The sequence below is a fragment of the Schistocerca serialis genome, unplaced genomic scaffold, assembly GCF_023864345.2.
Source record: "Schistocerca serialis cubense isolate TAMUIC-IGC-003099 unplaced genomic scaffold, iqSchSeri2.2 HiC_scaffold_1417, whole genome shotgun sequence".
NCBI classification, from domain to species: Eukaryota; Metazoa; Arthropoda; class Insecta; order Orthoptera; family Acrididae; genus Schistocerca; species Schistocerca serialis.
Window position 1 is genome coordinate 7,855,307 of NW_026047644.1, and position 20,933 is coordinate 7,876,239.

The window sequence follows — 20,933 nt, forward strand, 5'->3', positions numbered from 1 at the left end:
GGATACAGTAAACCTGAAGTGAAGCATCAGAATCAAAAACTGGACTCACAGGAGAGGTTCAAATCATAGAAAACGAGAATGTCAGTCCTGTTGTACTTAAGCCGCCATTGTGCCTTTTGTACAAAATTCGGATGCAATTTCTGTGTTTCATCGTCAATAAGAAGGTCCAAGGGATACAGTAAACCTGAAGTGAAGCATCGGAATCTAAAACTGGACTCACAGGAGACGTTCAAATCTAGAAAGTTAGAGTGTCAGTCCTCTTGTACTTAAGTCGGCATTGTGCCCTTTGTATTAAATTCGAATGCAAACTCTGTGTTTCATCGTGAATAAGAAGGTCCAAGGGATACAGTAAAACTTAAATGAAGCATCAGAATCTAAAACTGGTCTCTTCGGAGAGGTGCAAATCATAGAAACTTAGAATGTCAGTCCTCTTGTACTTAGGTCGGCACTGTGCCTTTTGAATTTAATTCCGATGCATTTTCTGTGTTCCATTGTCAATAAGAAGGTCCAAGAAATACAGTAAACCTGTAGTGAACATCGGAATCGAAAAATGGACTCACAGGAGAGGTTCAAATCATACAAAGTTAGAATGTCAGTCCTCTTGTACTTAAGTCGGCATTGTGCCTTTTGTATTAAATTCGGATGCAATTTCTGTGTTTCATCGTCAACAAGAAGGTGCAAGGTATACAGCAAACCTGAAGTGAAGCATCGGAATCTAAAACTGGACTCACAGGAGAGGTTCAAATCATAGAAAGTTAGAGTGTCAGTCCTCTTTTACTTAACTCGACATTGTGCCATTTGTATTAAATTCGGATGCAATTTCTGTGTTTCATCGTCAATAAGAAGGTTCAAGGGATACAGTAAACCTGAAGTGAAGCATCGGAATCTAAAACTGGAATCACAGGAGAGGTTCAAACCATAGAATGCGAGAGTGTCAGTCCTCTTGTACTTAAGTCGCCATTGTGCCTTTTGTACTAAATTCAAAAGCAATTTCTGTGTTTCATCGTCAATAAGAAGGTCCAAGGGATACAGTAAACCTGAAGTGAAGCATCGGAATCCAAAACTGGACTTAAGGTGAGGTTCAAATCATAGAAAGTTAGAGTGTCAGTCCTCTTATACTTAAGTCGGCACTGTGCCATTTGTATTAAATTCGGATGCAATTTCTGGGTTTCATCGTCAATAAGAAGGGCCAAGGGATACAGTAAACCTGAAGTGAAGCATCGGAATCTAAAACTGGACTCACAGGAGAGGTTCAAATCATAGAAAGTGAATGTGTCAGTCCTCTTGTACTTAAGTCGACATTGTGCCATTTGTATTAAATTCGGATGCAATTTCTGTGTTTCATCGTCAATAAGAAGGTCCAAGGGATACAGTAAACCTGAAGTGAAGCATCGGAATCTAAAAACTGGACTCACAGGAGAGGTTCAAATTATAGAAAGTTAGAATGTCAGTCCTCTTGTACTTAAGTCGGCATTGTGCCTTTTGAATTTAATTCCGATGCTTTTTCTGTGTTTCATTGTCAATAAGAAGGTCCAAGGGATACAGTAAACCTGAAGTGAAGCATCGGAATCTAAAACTGGACTCGCAGGAGAGGTACAAATCATAGAGAGTGAGAGTGTCAGTCCTCTTGTACTTAAGTCGCCATTGTGCCATTTGTATTAAATTCGGATGCAATTTCTGTGTTTCATCGTCAATAAGAAGGTCCTAGGGATACAGTAAACCTGAAGTGAAGCATCGGAATCAAAAACTGGACTCACAGGAGAGGTTCAAATCATAGAAAACGAGAATGTCAGTCCTGTTGTACTTAAGCCGCCATTGTGCCTTTTGTACAAAATTCGGATGCAATTTCTGTGTTTCATCGTCAATAAGAAGGTCCAAGGGATACAGTAAACCTGAAGTGAAGCATCGGAATCTAAAACTGGACTCACAGGAGACGTTCAAATCTAGAAAGTTAGAGTGTCAGTCCTCTTGTACTTAAGTCGGCATTGTGCCCTTTGTATTAAATTCGAATGCAAACTCTGTGTTTCATCGTCAATAAGAAGGTCCAAGGGATACAGTAAAACTTAAATGAAGCATCAGAATCTAAAACTGGTCTCTTCGGAGAGGTGCAAATCATAGAAACTTAGAATGTCAGTCCTCTTGTACTTAGGTCGGCACTGTGCCTTTTGAATTTAATTCCGATGCATTTTCTGTGTTCCATTGTCAATAAGAAGGTCCAAGAAATACAGTAAACCTGTAGTGAACATCGGAATCGAAAAATGGACTCACAGGAGAGGTTCAAATCATACAAAGTTAGAATGTCAGTCCTCTTGTACTTAAGTCGGCATTGTGCCTTTTGTATTAAATTCGGATGCAATTTCTGTGTTTCATCGTCAACAAGAAGGTGCAAGGTATACAGCAAACCTGAAGTGAAGCATCGGAATCTAAAACTGGACTCACAGGAGAGGTTCAAATCATAGAAAGTTAGAGTGTCAGTCCTCTTTTACTTAACTCGACATTGTGCCATTTGTATTAAATTCGGATGCAATTTCTGTGTTTCATCGTCAATAAGAAGGTTCAAGGGATACAGTAAACCTGAAGTGAAGCATCGGAATCTAAAACTGGAATCACAGGAGAGGTTCAAACCATAGAATGCGAGAGTGTCAGTCCTCTTGTACTTAAGTCGCCATTGTGCCTTTTGTACTAAATTCAAAAGCAATTTCTGTGTTTCATCGTCAATAAGAAGGTCCAAGGGATACAGTAAACCTGAAGTGAAGCATCGGAATCCAAAACTGGACTTAAGGTGAGGTTCAAATCATAGAAAGTTAGAGTGTCAGTCCTCTTATACTTAAGTCGGCACTGTGCCATTTGTATTAAATTCGGATGCAATTTCTGGGTTTCATCGTCAATAAGAAGGGCCAAGGGATACAGTAAACCTGAAGTGAAGCATCGGAATCTAAAACTGGACTCACAGGAGAGGTTCAAATCATAGAAAGTGAATGTGTCAGTCCTCTTGTACTTAAGTCGACATTGTGCCATTTGTATTAAATTCGGATGCAATTTCTGTGTTTCATCGTCAATAAGAAGGTCCAAGGGATACAGTAAACCTGAAGTGAAGCATCGGAATCTAAAAACTGGACTCACAGGAGAGGTTCAAATTATAGAAAGTTAGAATGTCAGTCCTCTTGTACTTAAGTCGGCATTGTGCCTTTTGAATTTAATTCCGATGCTTTTTCTGTGTTTCATTGTCAATAAGAAGGTCCAAGGGATACAGTAAACCTGAAGTGAAGCATCGGAATCTAAAACTGGACTCGCAGGAGAGGTACAAATCATAGAGAGTGAGAGTGTCAGTCCTCTTGTACTTAAGCCGCCATTGTGCCTTTTGTATTAAGTTCGGATGCAATTTCTGTGTTTCATCGTCAATAAGAAGGTCCAAGGGATACAGTAAACCTGAAGTGAAGCATCGGAATCTAAAACTGGACTCACAGGAGAGCTTCAAATCATAGAAAGTTTGAGTGTCAGTCCACTTATACTTAGGTCGGCATTGTGCCCTTTGTATTAAATTCGAATGCAAACTCTCTGTTTCATCGTCAATAAGAAGGTCCAAGGGATACAGTAAACCTTAAGTGAAGCATCAGAATCTAAAACTGGTCTATTAGGAGAGGTTCAAATCATAGAAAGTTAGAATGTCAGTCCTCTTGTACTTAAGTCGGCATTGTGCCTTTTGAATTTAATTCCGATGCTTTTTATGTGTTTCATTGTCAATAAGAAGGTCCAAGGGATACAGTAAACCTGAAGTGAAGCATCGCAATCTAAAACTGGACTCACAGGAGAAGTACAAATCATAGAAAGTTAGAATGTCAGTCCTCTTGTACTTAAGTCGGCATTGTGCCTTTTTTTATTAAATTCGGATGCAATTTCTGTGTTTCATCTTTAATAAGAAGGTGCAAGGTATACAGCAAACCTGAAGTGAAGCATCGGAATCTAAAACTGGACTCCCAGGAGAGGTTCAAATCATAGAAAGTTAGAGCGTCAGTCCTCTTTTACTTAAGTCGACATTGTGCAACTTGTATTAAATTCGGATGCAATTTCTGTGTTTCATCGTCAAGAAGAAGGTCCAAGGGATACAGTAAACCTGAAGTGAAGCATCAGAATCAAAAACTGGACTCACAGGAGAGGTTCAAATCATAGAAAGCGAGAGTGTCAGTCCTCTTGTACTTAAGCCGCCATTGTGCCTTTTGTACAAAATTCGGATGCAATTTCTGTGTTTCATCGTCAATAAGAAGGTCCAAGGGATACAGTAAACCTGAAGTGAAGCATCGGAATCCAAAACTGGACTCACAGGAGACGTTCAAATCATAGAAAGTTAGAGTGTCAGTCCTCTTGTACTTAAGTCGGCATTGTGCCCTTGGTATTAAATTCGAATGCAAACTCTGTGTTTCATCACCAATAAGAAGGTCCAAGGGATACAGTAAACCTGAAGTGAAGCATCGGAATCTAAAACTGGAATCACAGGAGAGGTTCAAATCATAGAGAGTGAGAGTGACAGTCCTCTTGTACTTAAGACAGCATTGTGCCTTTTGAATTTAATTCCGATGCATTTTCTGTGTTTCATCGTCAATAAGAAGGCCCAAGGTTTACAGTAAACCTGAAGTGAAGCATCGGAATCTAAATCTGACCTCACAGGAGAGGTTCGAATCATAGAGAGTGAGAGTGTCAGTCCTCTTGTACTTAAGTCGGCATTGAGCCATTTGTATTAAATTTGGATGCAATTTCTGTGTTTCATCGTCAATAAGAAGGTCCAAGGGATACAGTAAACCTGAAGTGAAGCATCGGAATCTAAAACTGGACTCACAGGAGAGGTTCAACACAGAGAAAGTGAAAGTGTCAGTCCTCTTGTACTTAAGCCGCCATTGTGCCTTTTGTATTAAGTTCGGATGCAATTTCTGTGTTTCATCGTCAATAAGAGGGTCCAAGGGATACAGTAAACCTGAAGTGAAGCATCGGAATCTAAAACTGGACTCACAGGAGACGTTCAAATCATAGAAAGTTAGAGTGTCAGTCCTCTTGTACTTAAGTCGGCATTGTGCCCTTTGTATTTTATTCGAATGCAAACTCTGTGTTTCATCGTCAATAAGAAGGTCCAAGGGATACAGTAAACCTTAAATGAAGCATCAGAATCTAAAACTGGTCTCTTCGGAGAGGTTCAAATCATAGAAAGTTAGAATGTCAGTCCTCTTGTACTTAAGTCGGCATTGTGCTTTTTTGAATTTAATTCCGATGCATTTTCTGTGTTCCATTGTCAATAAGAAGGTCCAAGAAATACAGTAAACCTGTAGTGAAGCATCGGAATCGAAAAATGGACTCACAGGAGAGGTTCAAATCATACAAAGTTAGAATGTCAGTCCTCTTGTACTTAAGTCGGCATTGTGCCTTTTGTATTAAATTCGGATGCAATTTCTGTGTTTCATCGTCAACAAGAAGGAGCAAGGTATACAGCAAACCTGAAGTGAAGCATCGGATTCTAAAACTGGACTCACAGGAGAGGTTCAAATCATAGAAAGTTAGAGTGTCATTCCTCTTTTACTTAAGTCGACATTGTGCCATTTGTATTAAATTCAGATGCAATTTCTGTGTTTCATCGTCAATAAGAAGGTTCAAGGGATACAGTAAACCTGAAGTGAAGCATCGGAATCTAAAACTGGACTCACAGGAGAGGTTCAAACCATAGAATGCGAGAGTGTCTGTCCTCTTGTACTTAAGTCGCCATTGTGCCTTTTGTACTAAATTCGGAAGCAATTTCTGTGTTTCATCGTCAATAAGAAGGTCCAAGGGATACAGTAAACCTGAAGTGAAGCATCGGAATCCAAAACTGGACTTACAGGTGAGGTTCAAATCATAGAAAGTTAGAGTGTCAGTCCTCTTATACTTAAGTCGGCACTGTGCCATTTGTATTAAATTCGGATGCAATTTCTGTGTTTCATCGTCAATAAGAAGGGCCAAGGGATACAGTAAACCTGAAGTGAAGCATCGGAATCTAAAACTGGACTCACAGGAGAGGTTCAAATCATAGAAAGTGAAAGTGTCAGTCCTCTTGTACTTAAGTCGACATTGTGCCATTTGTATTAAATTCGGATGCAATTTATGTGTTTCATCGTCAATAGGAAGGTCCAAGGGATACAGTAAACCTGAAGTGAAGCATCGGAATCTAAAAACTGGACTCACAGGAGAGGTTCAAATTATAGAATGTTAGAATGTCAGTCCTCATGTACTTAAGTCGGCATTGTGCCTTTTGAATTTAATTCCGATGCTTTTTCTGTGTTTCATTTCAATAAGAAGGTCCAAGGGATACAGTAAACCTGAAGTGAAGTATAGAATCTAAAACTGGACTCACAGGAGAGGTTCAAATCATAGAAAGTTAAAATGTCAGTCCTCTTGTACTTAAGTCGGCATTGTGCCTTTTGTATTAGATTCGGATGCAATTTCTGTGTTTCATCGTCAATAAGAAGGTGCAAGGTATACAGCAAACCTGAAGTGAAGCATCGGAATCTAAAACTGAACTCACAGGAGAGGTTCAAATCATAGAAAATTAGAGTGTCAGTCCTCTTTTACTTAAGTCGACATTGTGCCATTTGTATTAAATTCGGATGTAATTTCTGTGTTTCATCGTTATAAGAAGGTCCAAGGGATACAATAAACCTGAAGTGAAGCATCGGAATCTAAAACTGGACTCACAGGAGAGGTTCAAACCATAGAATGCGAGAGTGTCTGTCCTCTTGTACTTAAGTCGCCATTGTGCCTTTTGTACTAAATTTGGAAGCAATTTCTGTGTTTCATCGTCAATAAGAAGGTCCAAGGGATACAGTAAACCTGAAGTGAAGCATCGGAATCCAAAACTGGACTTACAGGTGAGGTTCAAATCATAGAAAGTTAGAGTGTCAGTCCTCTTATACTTAAGTCGGCACTGTGCCATTTGTATTAAATTCGGATGCAATTTCTGTGTTTCATCGTCAATAAGAAGGTGCAAGGTATACAGTAAACCTAAAGTGAAGCATCGGAAACTAAAACTGGACTCACAGGAGAAGTTCAAATCATAGAAAGTGTAAGTGTCAGTCCTCTTTTGCTTAAGTCGGCATTGTGCCTTTTGAATTTAATTCCGATGCAATTTCTGTGTTTCATCGTCAATAAGAAGGTCCAAGGGATACAGTAAACCTGAAGTGAAGCATCGGAATCTAAAACTGGACTCACAGGAGATGTTCAAATCATAGAAAGTGAAAGTGTCAGTCCTCTTGTACTTAAGTCGCCATTGTGATTTTTGTATTAAATTCGGATGCAATTTCTGTGTTTCATCGTCAATAAGAAGGTCCATGGGATACAGTAAACCTTAAGTGAAGCATCAGAATCTAAAACTGGTCTCTTAGGGGAGGTTCAAATCATAGAAAGCTAGAATGTCAGTCCTCTTGTACTTAATTCGGCATTGTGCCTTTTGAATTTAATTCCGATGCTTTTTCTGTGTTTCATTGTCAATAAGAAGGTCCAAGGGATACAGTAAACCTGAAGTGAAGCATCGGAATCTAAAACTGGACTCACAGGAGAGGTTCAAATCATAGAATGTCAGTCCTCTTGTACTTAAGTCGGCATTGTGCCTTTTTTTATTAAATTCGGATGCAATTTCTGTGTTTCATCGTTAATAAGAAGGAGCAAGGTATACAGCAAACATGAAGTGAAGCATCGGAATCTAAAACTGGACTCACAGGAGAGGTTCAAATCATAGAAAGTTAGATTGTCAGTCCTCTTTTACTTAAGTCGACATTGTGCAACTTGTATGAAATTCGGATGCAATTTCAGTGTTTCATCGTCAAGAAGAAGGTCCAAGGGATACAGTAAACCTGAAGTGAAGCATCGGAATCAAAAACTGGACTCACAGGAGAGGTTCAAATCATAGAAAGCGAGAGTGTCCGTCCTCTTGTACTTAAGTCGCCATTGTGCCTTTTATACTAAATTCGGGTGCAATTTCTGTGTTTCATCGTCATTAAGAAGGTCCAAGGGATACACTAAACCTGAAGTGAAGCATCGGAATCTAAAACTGGACTCACAGGAGAGGTTCAAATCATAGAAAGTGAAAGTGTCAGTCCTCTTGTATTTAAGCCGCCATTGTGCCTTTTGTATCAAGTTCGGATGCAATTTCTGTGTTTCATCGTCAATAGGAAGGTCCATGGGATACAGTAAACCTGAAGTGAAGCATCGGAATCTGTAACTGGACCCATAGGAGAGGTTCAAATTATAGAAAGTTAGAGTCTCAGTCCACTTGTACTTAAGTCGGCATTGTGCCCTTTGTATTAAATTCGAATGCAAACTCTGTGTTTCATCATCAATAAGAAGGTACAAAGGATACAGTAAACCTTAAATGAAGCATCAGAATCTAAAACTGGTCTCTTAGGAGAGGTTCAAATCATAGAAAGTTAGAATGTCAGTTCTCTTGTACTTAAGTCGGCATTGTGCCTTTTGAATTTATTTCCGATGCTTTTTCTGTGTTTCATTGTCAATAAGAAGGTCCAAGGGATACAGTAAACCTGAAGTGAAGCATCGGAATTTAAAACTGGACTCGCAGGAAAGGTTCAAATCATAGAGAGTGAGAGTGTCAGTCCTCTTGTACTTAAGTCGCCATTGTGCCATTTGTATTAAATTCGGATGCAATTTCTGTGTTTCATCTTCAATAAGAAGGTCCAAGGGATACAGTAAACCTGAAGTGAAGCATCGGAATCTAAAACTGGACTCACAGGAGAGGTTCAAATCATAGAAAGTGAAAGTGTCAGTCCTCTTGTACTTAAGCCGCCATTGTGCCTTTTGTATTACGTTCGGATGCAATTTCTGTGTTTCATCGTCAATAAGAAGGTCCAAGGGATGCAGTAAACCTGAAGTGAAGCATCGGAATCTAAAACTGGTCTCACAGGAGAGCTTCAAATCATAGAAAGTTTGAGTGTCAGTCCTCTTATACTTAGGTCGGCATTGTGCCCTTTGTATTAAATTCGAATGCAAACTCTCTGTATCATCGTCAATAAGAAGGTCCAAGGGATACAGTAAACCTTAAGTGAAGCATCAGAATCTAAAACTGGTCTATTAGGAGAGGTTCAAATCATAGAAAGTTAGAATGTCAGTCCTCTTGTACTTAAGTCGGCATTGTGCCTTTTGAATTTAATTCCGATGCATTTTCTGTGTTCCATTGTCAATAAGAAAGTCCAAGAAATACAGTAAACCTGTAGTGAACATCGGAATCGAAAAATGGACTCACAGGAGAGGTTCAAATCATACAAAGTTAGAATGTCAGTCCTCTTGTACTTAAGTCGGCATTGTGCATTTTGTATTAAATTCGGATGCAATTTCTGTGTTTCATCGTCAACAAGAAGGTGCAAGGTATACAGCAAACCTGAACTGAAGCATCGGAATCTAAAACTGGTCTCTTCGGAGAGGTTCAAATCATAGAAAGTTAGAATGTCAGTCCTCTTGTACTTAATTCGGCATTGTGCATTTTGAATTTAATTCCGATGCTTTTTATGTGTTTCATTGCCAATAAGAAGGTCCAAGGGATACAGTAAACCTGAAGTGAACCATCGGAATCTAAAACTGGACTCACAGGAGAGGTTCAAATCATTGAAAGTTAGAATGTCAGTCCTCTTGTACTTAAGTCGGCATTGTGCCTTTTTTTATTAAATTCGGATGCAATTTCTGTGTTTCATCTTTAATAAGAAGGTGCAAGGTATACAGCCACCCTGAAGTGAAGCATCGGAATCTAAAACTGGACTCACAGGAGAGGTTCAAATCATAGAAAGTTAGAGTGTCAGTCCTCTTTTACTTAAGTCGACATTGTGCAACTTGTGTTAAATTCGGATGCAATTTCTGTGTTTCATCGTCAAGAAGAAGGTCCAAGGGATACAGTAAACCTGAAGTGAAGCATCAGAATCAAAAACTGGACTCACAGGAGAGGTTCAAATCATAGAAAGCGAGAGTGTGAGTCCTCTTGTACTTAAGCCGCCATTGTGCCTTTTGTACTAAATTCGGATGCAATTTCTGTGTTTCATCGTCAATAAGAAGGTCCAAGGGATACAGTAAACCTGAAGTGAAGCATCGGAATCCAAAACTGGACTCACAGGAGACGTTCAAATCATAGAAAGTTAGAGTGTCAGTCCTCTTGTACTTAAGTCGGCATTGTGCCCTTGGTATTAAATTCGAATGCAAACTCTGTGTTTCATCGTCAATAAGAAGGTCCAAGGGATACAGTAAACCTGAAGTGAAGCATCGGAATCTAAAACTGGAATCACAGGAGAGGTTTAAATCATAGAGAGTGAGAGTGACAGTCCTCTTGTACTTAAGTCGGCATTGTGCCTTTTGAATTTAATTCCGACGCATTTTCTGTGTTTCATCGTCAATAAGAAGGTCCAAGGTTTACAGTAAACCTGAAGTGAAGCATCGGAATCTAAATCTGACCTCACAGGAGAGGTTCGAATCATAGAGAGTGAGAGTGTCAGTCCTCTTGTACTTAAGTCGGCATTGAGCCATTTGTATTAAATTTGGATGCAATTTCTGTCTTTCATCGTCAATAAGAAGGTCCAAGGGATACTGTAAACCTGAAGTGAAGCATCGGAATCTAAAACTGGACTCACAGGAGAGGTTCAACACAGAGAAAGTGAAAGTGTCAGTCCTCTTGTACTTAAGCCGCCATTGTGCCTTTTGTATTACGTTCGGATGCAATTTCTGTGTTTCATCGTCAATAAGAAGGTCCAAGGGATACAGTAAACCTGAAGTGAAGCATCGGAATCTAAAACTGGACTCACAGGAGACGTTCAAATCATAGAAAGTTAGAGTGTCAGTCCTGTTGTACTTAAGTCGGCATTGTGCCCTTTGTATTAAATTCGAATACAAACTCTGTGTTTCATCGTCAATAAGAAGGTCCAAGGGATACAGTAAACCTTAAATGAAGCATCAGAATCTAAAACTGGTCTTTTCGGAGAGGTTCAAATCATAGAAAGTTAGAATGTAAGTCCTCTTGTACTTAAGTCGGCATTGTGCCTTTTGAATTTAATTCCGATGCATTTTCTGTGTTCCATTGTCAATAAGAAGGTCCAAGAAATACAGTAAACCTGTAGTGAACATCGGAATCGAAAAATGGACTCACAGGAGAGGTTCAAATCATACAAAGTTAGAATGTCAGTCCTCTTTTACTTAAGTCGGCATTGTGCCTTTTGTATTAAATTCGGATGCAATTTCTGTGTTTCATCGTCAACAAGAAGGTGCAAGGTATACAGCAAACCTGAAGTGAAGCATCGGAATCTAAAACTGGACTCACCGGAGAGGTTCAAATCATAGAAAGTTAGAGTGTCAGTCCTCTTTTACTTAACTCGACATTGTGCCATTTGTATTAAATTCGGATGCAATTTCTGTGTTTCATCGTCAATAAGAAGGTTCAAGGGATACAGTAAACACGAAAGTGAAGCATCGGAATCTAAAACTGGACTCACAGGAGAGGTTCAAACCATAGAATGCGAGAGTGTCAGTCCTCTTGTACTTAAGTCGCCATTGTGCCTTTTGTACTAAATTCGGTAGCAATTTCTGTGTTTCATCGTCAATAAGAAGGTCCAAGGGATACAGTAAACCTGAAGTGAAGCATCGGAATCCAAAACTGGACTTACAGGTGAGGTTCAAATCATAGAAAGTTAGAGTGTCAGTCCTCTTATACTTAAGTCAGCACTGTGCCATTTGTATTAAATTCGGATGCAATTTCTGTGTTTCATCGTCAATAAGAAGGGCCAAGGGATACAGTAAACCTGAAGTGAAGCATCGGAATCTAAAACTGGACTCACAGGAGAGGTTCAAATCATAGAAAGTGAAAGTGTCAGTCCTCTTGTACTTAAGTCGACATTGTGCCATTTGTATTAAATTCGGATGCAATTTCTGTGTTTCATCGTCAATAAGAAGGTCCAAGGGATACATTAAACCTGAAGTGAAGCATCGGAATCTGAAACTGGACCCATAGGAGAGGTTCAAATTATAGAAAGTTAGAGTGTCAGTCCATTTGTACTTAAGTCGGCATTGTGCCCTTTGTATTAAATTCGAATGCAAACTCTGTGTTTCATCATCAATAAGAAGGTCCAAAGGATACAGTAAACCTTAAATGAAGCATCAGAATCTAAAACTGGTCTCTTAGGAGAGGTTCAAATCATAGAAAGTTAGAATGTCAGTCCTCTTGTACTTAAGTCGGCATTGTGCCTTTTCAATTTATTTCCGATGCTTTTTCTGTGTTTCATTGTCAATAAGAAGGTCCAAGGGATACAGTAAACCTGAAGTGAAGCATCGGAATCTAAAACTGGACTCGCAGGAGAGGTTCAAATCATAGAGAGTGAGAGTGTCAGTCCTCTTGTACTTAAGTCGCCATTGTGCCATTTGTATTAAATTCGGATGCAATTTCTGTGTTTCATCTTCAATAAGAACGTCCAAGGGATACAGTAAACCTGAAGTGAAGCATCGGAATCTAAAACTGGACTCACAGGAGAGGTTCAAATCATAGAAAGTGAAAGTGTCAGTCCTCTTGTACTTAAGCCGCCATTGTGCCTTTTGTATTAAGTTCGGATGCAATTTCTGTGTTTCATCGTCAATAAGAAGGTCCAAGGGATACAGTAAACCTGAAGTGAAGCATCGGAATCTAAAACTGGACTCACAGGAGAGCTTCAAATCATAGAAAGTTTGAGTGTCAGTCCTCTTATACTTAGGTCGGCATTGTGCCCTTTGTATTAAATTCGAATTCAAACTCTCTGTTTCATCGTCAATAAGAAGGTCCAAGGGATACAGTAAACCTTAAGTGAAGCATCAGAATCTAAAACTGGTTTATTAGGAGAGGTTCAAATCATAGAAAGTTAGAATGTCAGGCCTCTTGTACTTAAGTCGGCATTGTGCCTTCTGAATTTAATTCCGATGCTTTTTATGTGTTTCATTGTCAATAAGAAGGTCCAAGGGATACAGTAAACCTGAAGTGAAGCATCGGAATCTAAAACTGGACTCACAGGAGAGGTTCAAATCATTGAAAGTTAGAATGTCAGTCCTCTTGTACTTAAGTCGGCACTGTGCCTTTTTTTATTAAATTCGGATGCAATTTCTGTGTTTCATCTTTAATAAGAAGGTGCAAGGTATACAGCAAACCTGAAGTGAAGCATCGGAATCTAAAACTGGACTCACAGGAGAGGTTCAAATCATAGAAAGTTAGAGTGTCAGTCCTCTTTTACTTAAGTCGACATTGTGCAACTTGTATTAAATTCGGATGCAATTTCTGTGTTTCATCGTCAAGAAGAAGGTCCGAGGGATACAGTAAACCTGAAGTGAAGCATCAGAATCAAAAACTGGACTCACAGGAGAGGTTCAAATCATAGAAAGCCTGAGTGTCAGTCCTCTTGTACTTAAGCCGCCATTGTGCCTTTTGTACTAAATTCGGATGCAATTTCTGTGTTTCATCGTCAATAAGAAGGTCCAAGGGATACAGTAAACATGAAGTGAAGCATCGGAATCTAAAACTGGAATCACAGGAGAGGTTCAAATCATGGAGAGTGAGAGTGACAGTCCTCTTGTACTTAAGACGGCATTGTGCCTTTTGAATTTAATTCCGACGCATTTTCTGTGTTTCATCGTCAATAAGAAGGTCCAAGGTTTACAGTAAACCTGAAGTGAAGCATCGGAATCTAAATCTGACCTCACAGGAGAGGTTCGAATCATAGAGAGTGAGAGTGTCAGTCCTCTTGTACTAAAGTCGGCATTGAGCTATTTGTATTAAATTTGGATGCAATTTCTGTGTTTCATCGTCAATAAGAAGGTCCAAGGGATACAGTAAACCTGAAGTGAAGCATCGGAATCTAAAACCGGACTCACAGGAGAGGTTCAACACAGAGAAAGTGAAAGTGTCAGTCCTCTTGTACTTAAGCCGCCATTGTGCCTTTTGTATTAAGTTCGGATGCAGTTTCTGTGTTTCATCGTCAATAAGAAGGTCCAAGGGATACAGTAAACCTGAAGTGAAGCATCGGAATCTAAAACTGGACTCACAGGAGACGTTCAAATCATAGAAAGTTAGAGTGTCAGTCCTCTTGTACTTAAGTCGGCATTGTGCACTTTGTATTAAATTCGAATGCAAACTCTGTGTTTCATCGTCAATAAGAAGGTCCAAGGGATACAGTAAACCTCAAAAGGAAGCATCAGAATCAAAAACTGGTCTCTTCGGAGAGGTTCAAATCATAGAAAGTTAGAATGTCAGTCCTCTATTACTTAAGTCGCCATTGTGCCTTTTGTACTAATTTCGGAAGCAATTTCTGTGTTTCATCGTCAATAAGAAGGTCCAAGGGATACAGTAAACCTGAAGTGAAGCATCGGAATCCAAAACTGGACTTACAGGTGAGGTTCAAATCAAAGAAAGTTAGAGTGTCAGTCCTCTTATACTTAAGTCGGCACTGTGCCATTTGTATTACATTCGGATGCAATTTCTGTGTTTCATCGTCAATAAGAAGGGCCAAGGGATACAGTAAACCTGAAGTGAAGCATCGGAATCTAAAACTGGACTCACAGGAGAGGTTCAAATCATAGAAAGTGAAAGTGTCAGTCCTCTTGTACTTAAGTCGACATTGTGCCATTTGTATTAAATTCGGATGCAATTTCTGTGTTTCATCGTCAATAAGAAGGTTCAAGGGATACAGTAAACCTGAAGTGAAGCATCGCAATCTGAAAACTGGACTCACAGGAGAGGTTCAAATTATAGAAAGTTAGAATGTCAGTCCTCTTGTACTTAAGTCGGCATTGTGCCTTTTGAATTTAATTCCGATGCTTTTTCTGTGTTTCATTGTCAATAAGAAGGTCCAAGGGATACAGTAAACCTGAAGTGAAGCATCGGAATCTAAAACTGGACTCGCAGGAGAGGTTCAAATCATAGAGAGTGAGAGTGTCAGTCCTCTTGTACTTAAGTCGCCATTGTGCCATTTGTATTAAATTTGGATGCAATTTCTGTGTTTCATCGTCAATAAGAAGGTCCAAGGGATACAGTAAACCTGAAGTGAAGCATCGGAATCTAAAACTGGACTCACAGGAGAGGTTCAAATCATAGAAAGTGAAAGTGTCAGTCCTCTTGTACTTAAGACGCCATTGTGCCTTTTGTATTAAGTTCGGATGCAATTTCTGTGTTTCATCGTCAATAAGAATGTCCAAGGGATACAGTAAACCTGAAGTGAAGCATCGGAATCTAAAACTGGACTCACAGGAGAGCTTCAAATCAAAGAAAGTTTGAGTGTCAGTCCTCTTATACTTAGATCGGCATTGTGCCCTTTGTATTAAATTCGAATGCAAACTCTCTGTTTCATCGTCAATAAGAAGGTCCAAGGGATACAGTAAACCTGAAGTGAAGCATCGGAATCTAAAACTGGACTCACAGGAGAGGTTCAAATCATAGAAAGTTAGAATGTCAGTCCTCTTGTAGTTAAGTCGGCATTGTGCCTTTTTTTATTAAATTCGGATGCAATTTCTGTGTTTCATCTTTAATAAGAAGGTGCAAGGTATACAGCAAACCTGAAGTGAAGCATCGGAATCTGAAACTGGACTCACAGGAGAGGTTCAAATCATAGAAAGTTAGAGCGTCAGTCCTCTTTTACTTAAGTCGACATTGTGCAACTTGTATTAAATTCGGATGCAATTTCTGTGTTTCATCGTCAAGAAGAAGGTCCAAGGGATACAGTAAACCTGAAGTGAAGTATCAGAATCAAAAACTGGACTCACAGGAGAGGTTCAAATCATAGAAAGAGAGAGTGTCAGTCCTCTTGTACTTAAGCCGCCATTGTGCCTTTTGTACTAAATTCGGATGCAATTTCTGTGTTTCATCGTCAATAAGAAGGTCCAAGGGATACAGTAAACCTGAAGTGAAGCATCGGAATCCAAAACTGGACTCACAGGAGACGTTCAAATCATAGAAAGTTAGAGTGTCAGTCCTCTTGTACTTAAGTCGGCATTGTGCCCTTGGTATTAAATTCGAATGCAAACTCTGTGTTTCATCGTCAATAAGAAGGTCCAAGGGATACAGTAAACCTGAAGTGAAGCATCGGAATCTAAAACTGGACTCACAGGAGTGGTTCAACACAGAGAAAGTGAAAGTGTCAGTCCTCTTGTACGTAAGCCGCCATTGTGCCTTTTGTATTAAGTTCGTATGCAATTTCTGTGTCTCATCGTCAATAAGAATGTCCAAGGGATACAGTAAACCTGAAGTGAAGCATCGGAATCTAAAACTGGACTCACAGGAGACGTTCAAATCATAGAAAGTTAGAGTGTCAGTCCTCTTGTACTTAAGTCGGCATTGTGCCCTTTGTATTAACTTCGAATGCAAACTCTGTGTTTCATCGTCAATAAGAAGGTCCAAGGGATACAGTAAACCTTAAATGAAGCATCAGAATCTAAAACTGGTCTCTTCGGAGAGGTTCAAATCATAGAAAGTTAGAATGTCAGTCCTCTTGTACTTAAGTCGGCATTGTGCCTTTGGAATTTAATTCCGATGCATTTTCTGTGTTCCATTGTCAATAAGAAGGTCCAAGAAATACAGTAAACCTGTAGTGAACATCGGAATCGAAAAATGGACTCACAGGAGAGGTTCAAATCATACAAAGTTAGAATGTCAGTCCTCTTGTACTTAAGTCGGCATTGTGCCTTTTGTATTAAATTCGGATGCAATTTCTGTGTTTCATCGTCAACAAGAAGGTGCAAGGTATACAGCAAACCTGAAGTGAAGCATCGGAATCTAAAACTGGACTCACAGGAAAGGTTCAAATCATAGAAAGTTAGAGTGTCAGTCCTCTTTTACTTAACTCGACATTGTGCCATTTGTATTAAATTCGGATGCAATTTCTGTGTTTCATCGTCAATAAGAAGGTTCAAGGGATATAGTAAACCTGAAGTGAAGCATCGGAATCTAAAACTGGACTCACAGGAGAGTTTCAAACCATAGAATGCAAGAGTGTCAGTCCTCTTGTACTTAAGTCGCCATTGTGCCTTTTGTACTAAATTCGGAAGCAATTTCTCTGTTTCATCGTCTATAAGAAGGTCCAAGGGATACAGTAAACCTGAAGTGAAGCATCGGAATCCAAAACTGGACTTACAGGTGAGGTTCAAATCATAGAAAGTTAGAGAGTCAGTCCTCTTATACTTAAGTCGGCACTGTGCCATTTGTATTAAATTCGGATGCAATTTCTGTGTTTCATCGTCAATAAGAAGGGCCAAGGGATACAGTAAACCTGAAGTGAAGCATCGGAATCTAAAACTGGACTCACAGGAGAGGTTCAAATCATAGAAAGTGAAAGTGTCAGTCCTCTTGTACTTAAGTCGACATTGTGCCATTTGTATTAAATTCGGATGCAATTTCTGAGTTTCATCGTCAATAAGAAGGTCCAAGGGATACAGTAAACCTGAAGTGAAGCATCGCAATCTAAAAACTGGACTCACAGGAGAGGTTGAAATTATAGAAAGTTAGAAAGTCAGTCCTCTTGTACTTAAGTCGGCATTGTGCCTTTTGAATTTAATTCCGATGCTTTTTCTGTGTTTCATTGTCAATAAGAAGGTCCAAGGGATACAGTAAACCTGAAGTGAAGCATCGGAAACTAAAACTGGACTCGCAGGAGAGGTTCAAATCATAGAGAGTGAGAGTGTCAGTCCTCTTGGACTTAAGTCGCCATTGTGCCATTTGTATTAAATTCGGATGCAATTTCTGTGTTTCATCGTCAATAAGAAGTTCCAAGGGATACAGTAAACCTGAAGTGAAGCATCGGAATCTAAAACTGGACTCACAGGAGAGGTTCAAATCATAGAAAGTGAAAGTGTCAGTTCTCTTGTACTTAAGCCGCCATTGTGCCTTTTGTATTAAGTTCGGATGCAATTTCTGTGTTTCATCGCCAATAAGAATGTCCAAGGGATACAGTAAACCTGAAGTGAAGCATCGGAATCTAAAACTGGACTCACAGGAGAGCTTCAAATCATAGAAAGTTTGAGTGTCAGTCCTCTTATACTTAGGTCGGCATTGTGCCCTTTGTATTAAATTCGAATGCAAACTCTCTGTTTCATCGTCAATAAGAAGGTCCAAGGGATACAGTAAACCTTAAGTGAAGCATCAGAATCTCAAACTGGTCTATTAGGAGAGGTTCAAATCATAGAAAGTTAGAATGTCAGTCCACTTGTACTTAAGTCGGCATTGTGCCTTTTGAATTTAATTCCGATGCTTTTTATGTGTTTCATTGTCAATAAGAAGGTCCAAGGGATACAGTAAACCTGAAGTGAAGCATCGGAATCTAAAAACTGGACTGACAGGAGAGGTTCAAATCATAGAAAGTTAGAATGTCAGTCCTCTTGTACTTAAGTCGGCATTGTGCCTTTTTTTACTAAATTCGGATGCAATTTCTGTGTTTCATCTTTAATAAGAAGGTGCAAGGTATACAGCAAACCTGAAGTGAAGCATCGGAATCTAAAACTGGACTCACAGGAGAGGTTCAAATCATAGAAAGTTAGAGCGTCAGTCCTCTTTTACTTAAGTCGACATTGTGCAACTTGTATTAACTTCGGATGCAATTTCTGTGTTTCATCGTCAAGAAGAAGGTCCAAGGGATACAGTAAACCTGAAGTGAAGCATCAGAATCAAAAACTGGACTCACAGGAGAGGTTCAAATCATAGAAAGAGAGAGTGTCAGTCCTCTTGTACTTAAGCCGCCATTGTTCCTTTTGTACTAAATTCGGATGCAATTTCTGTGTTTCATCGTCAATAAGAAGGTCCAAGGGATACAGTAAACCTGAAGTGAAGCATCGGAATCCAAAACTGGACTCACAGGAGACGTTCAAATCATAGAAAGTTAGAGTGTCAGTCCTCTTGTACTTAAGTCGGCATTGTGCCCTTGGTATTAAATTCGAATGCAAACTCTGTGTTTCTTCGTCAATAAGAAGGTCCAAGGGATACAGTAAACCTGAAGTGAAGCATCGGAATCTAAAACTGGTATCACAGGAGAGGTTCAAATCATAGAGAGTGAGAGTGACAGTCCTCTTGTACTTAAGACGGCATTGTGCCTTTTGAATTTAATTCCGACGCATTTTCTGTGTTTCATCGTCAATAAGAAGGTCCAAGGTTTACAGTAAACCTGAAGTAAAGCATCGGAATCTAAATCTAACCTCACAGGAGAGGTTCGAATCATAGAGAGTGAGAGTGTCAGTCCTCTTGTACTTAAGTCGGCATTGAGCCATTTGTATTAAATTTGGATGCAATTTCAGTGTTTCATCGTCAATAAGAAGGTTCAAGGGATATAGTAAACCTGAAGTGAAGCATCGGAATCTAAAACTGGACTCACAGGAGAGGTTCAAACCATAGAATGCAAGAGTGTCAGTCCTCTTGTACTTAAGTCGCCATTGTGCCTTTTGTACTAAATTCGGAAGCAATTTCTGTGTTTCATCGTCAATAAGAAGGTCCAAGGGATACAGTAAACCTGAAGTGAAGCATCGGAATCCAAAACTGGACTTACAGGTGAGGTTCAAATCATAGAAAGTTAGAGAGTCAGTCCCCTTATACTTAAGTCGGCACTGTGCCATTTGTATTAAATTCGGATGCAATTTCTGTGTTTCATCGTCAATAAGAAGGGCCAAGGGATGCAGTAAACCTGAAGTGAAGCATCGGAATCTAAAACTGGACTCACAGGAGAGGTTCAAACCATAGAAAGTGAAAGTTCAGTCCTCTTGTACTTAAGTCGACATTGTGCCATTTGTATTAAATTCGGATGCAATTTCTGTGTTTCATCGTCAATAAGAAGGTCCAAGGGATACAGTAAACCTGAAGTGAAGCATCGCAATCTAAAAACTGGACTCGCATTAGAGGTTCAAATTATAGAAAGTTAGAATGTCAGTCCTCTTGTACTTAAGTCGGCATTGTGCCTTTTGAATTTAATTCCGATGCTTTTTCTGTGTTTCATTGTCAATAAGAAGGTCCAAGGGATACAGTAAACCTGAAGTGAAGCATCGGAATCTAAAACTGGACTCGCAGGAGAGGTTCAAATCATAGAGAGTGAGAGTGTCAGTCCTCTTGTACTTAAGTCGCCATTGTGCCATTTGTATTAAATTCGGATGCAATTTCTGTGTTTCATCGTCAATAAGAAGTTCCAAGGGATACAGTAAACCTGAAGTGAAGCATCGGAATCTAAAACTGGACTCACAGGAGAGGTTCAAATCATAGAAAGTGAAAGTGTCAGTTCTCTTGTACTTAAGCCGCCATTGTGCCTTTTGTATTAAGTTCGGATGCAATTTCTTTGTTTCATCGTCAATAAGAATGTCCAAGGGATACAGTAAAACCTGAAGTGAAGCATCGGAATCTAAAACTGGACTCACAGGAGAGCTTCAAATCATAGAAAGTTTGAGTGTCAGTCCTCTTATACTTAGGTCGGCATTGTGCCCTTTGTATTAAATTCGAATGCAAACTCTCTGTTTCATCGTCACTAAGAAGGTCCAACGGATACAGTAAACCTTAAGTGAAGCATCAGAATCTAAAACTGGTCTATTAGGAGAGGTTCAAATCATAGAAAGTTAGAATGTCAGTCCTCTTGTACTTAAGTCGGCATTGTGCCTTTTGAATTTAATTCCGATGCTTTTTATGTGTTTCATTGTCAATAAGAAGGTCCAAGGGATACAGTAAACCTGAAGTGAAGCATCGGAATCTAAAAACTGGACTCACAGGAGAGGTTCAAATCATAGAAAGTTAGAATGTCAGTCCTCTTGTACTTAAGTCGGCATTGTGACTTTTTTTATTAAATTCGGATGCAATTTCTGTGTTTCATCTTTAATAAGAAGGTGCAAGGTATACAGCAAACCTGAAGTGAAGCATCGGAATCTAAAACTGGACTCACAGGAGAGGTTCAAATCATAGAAAG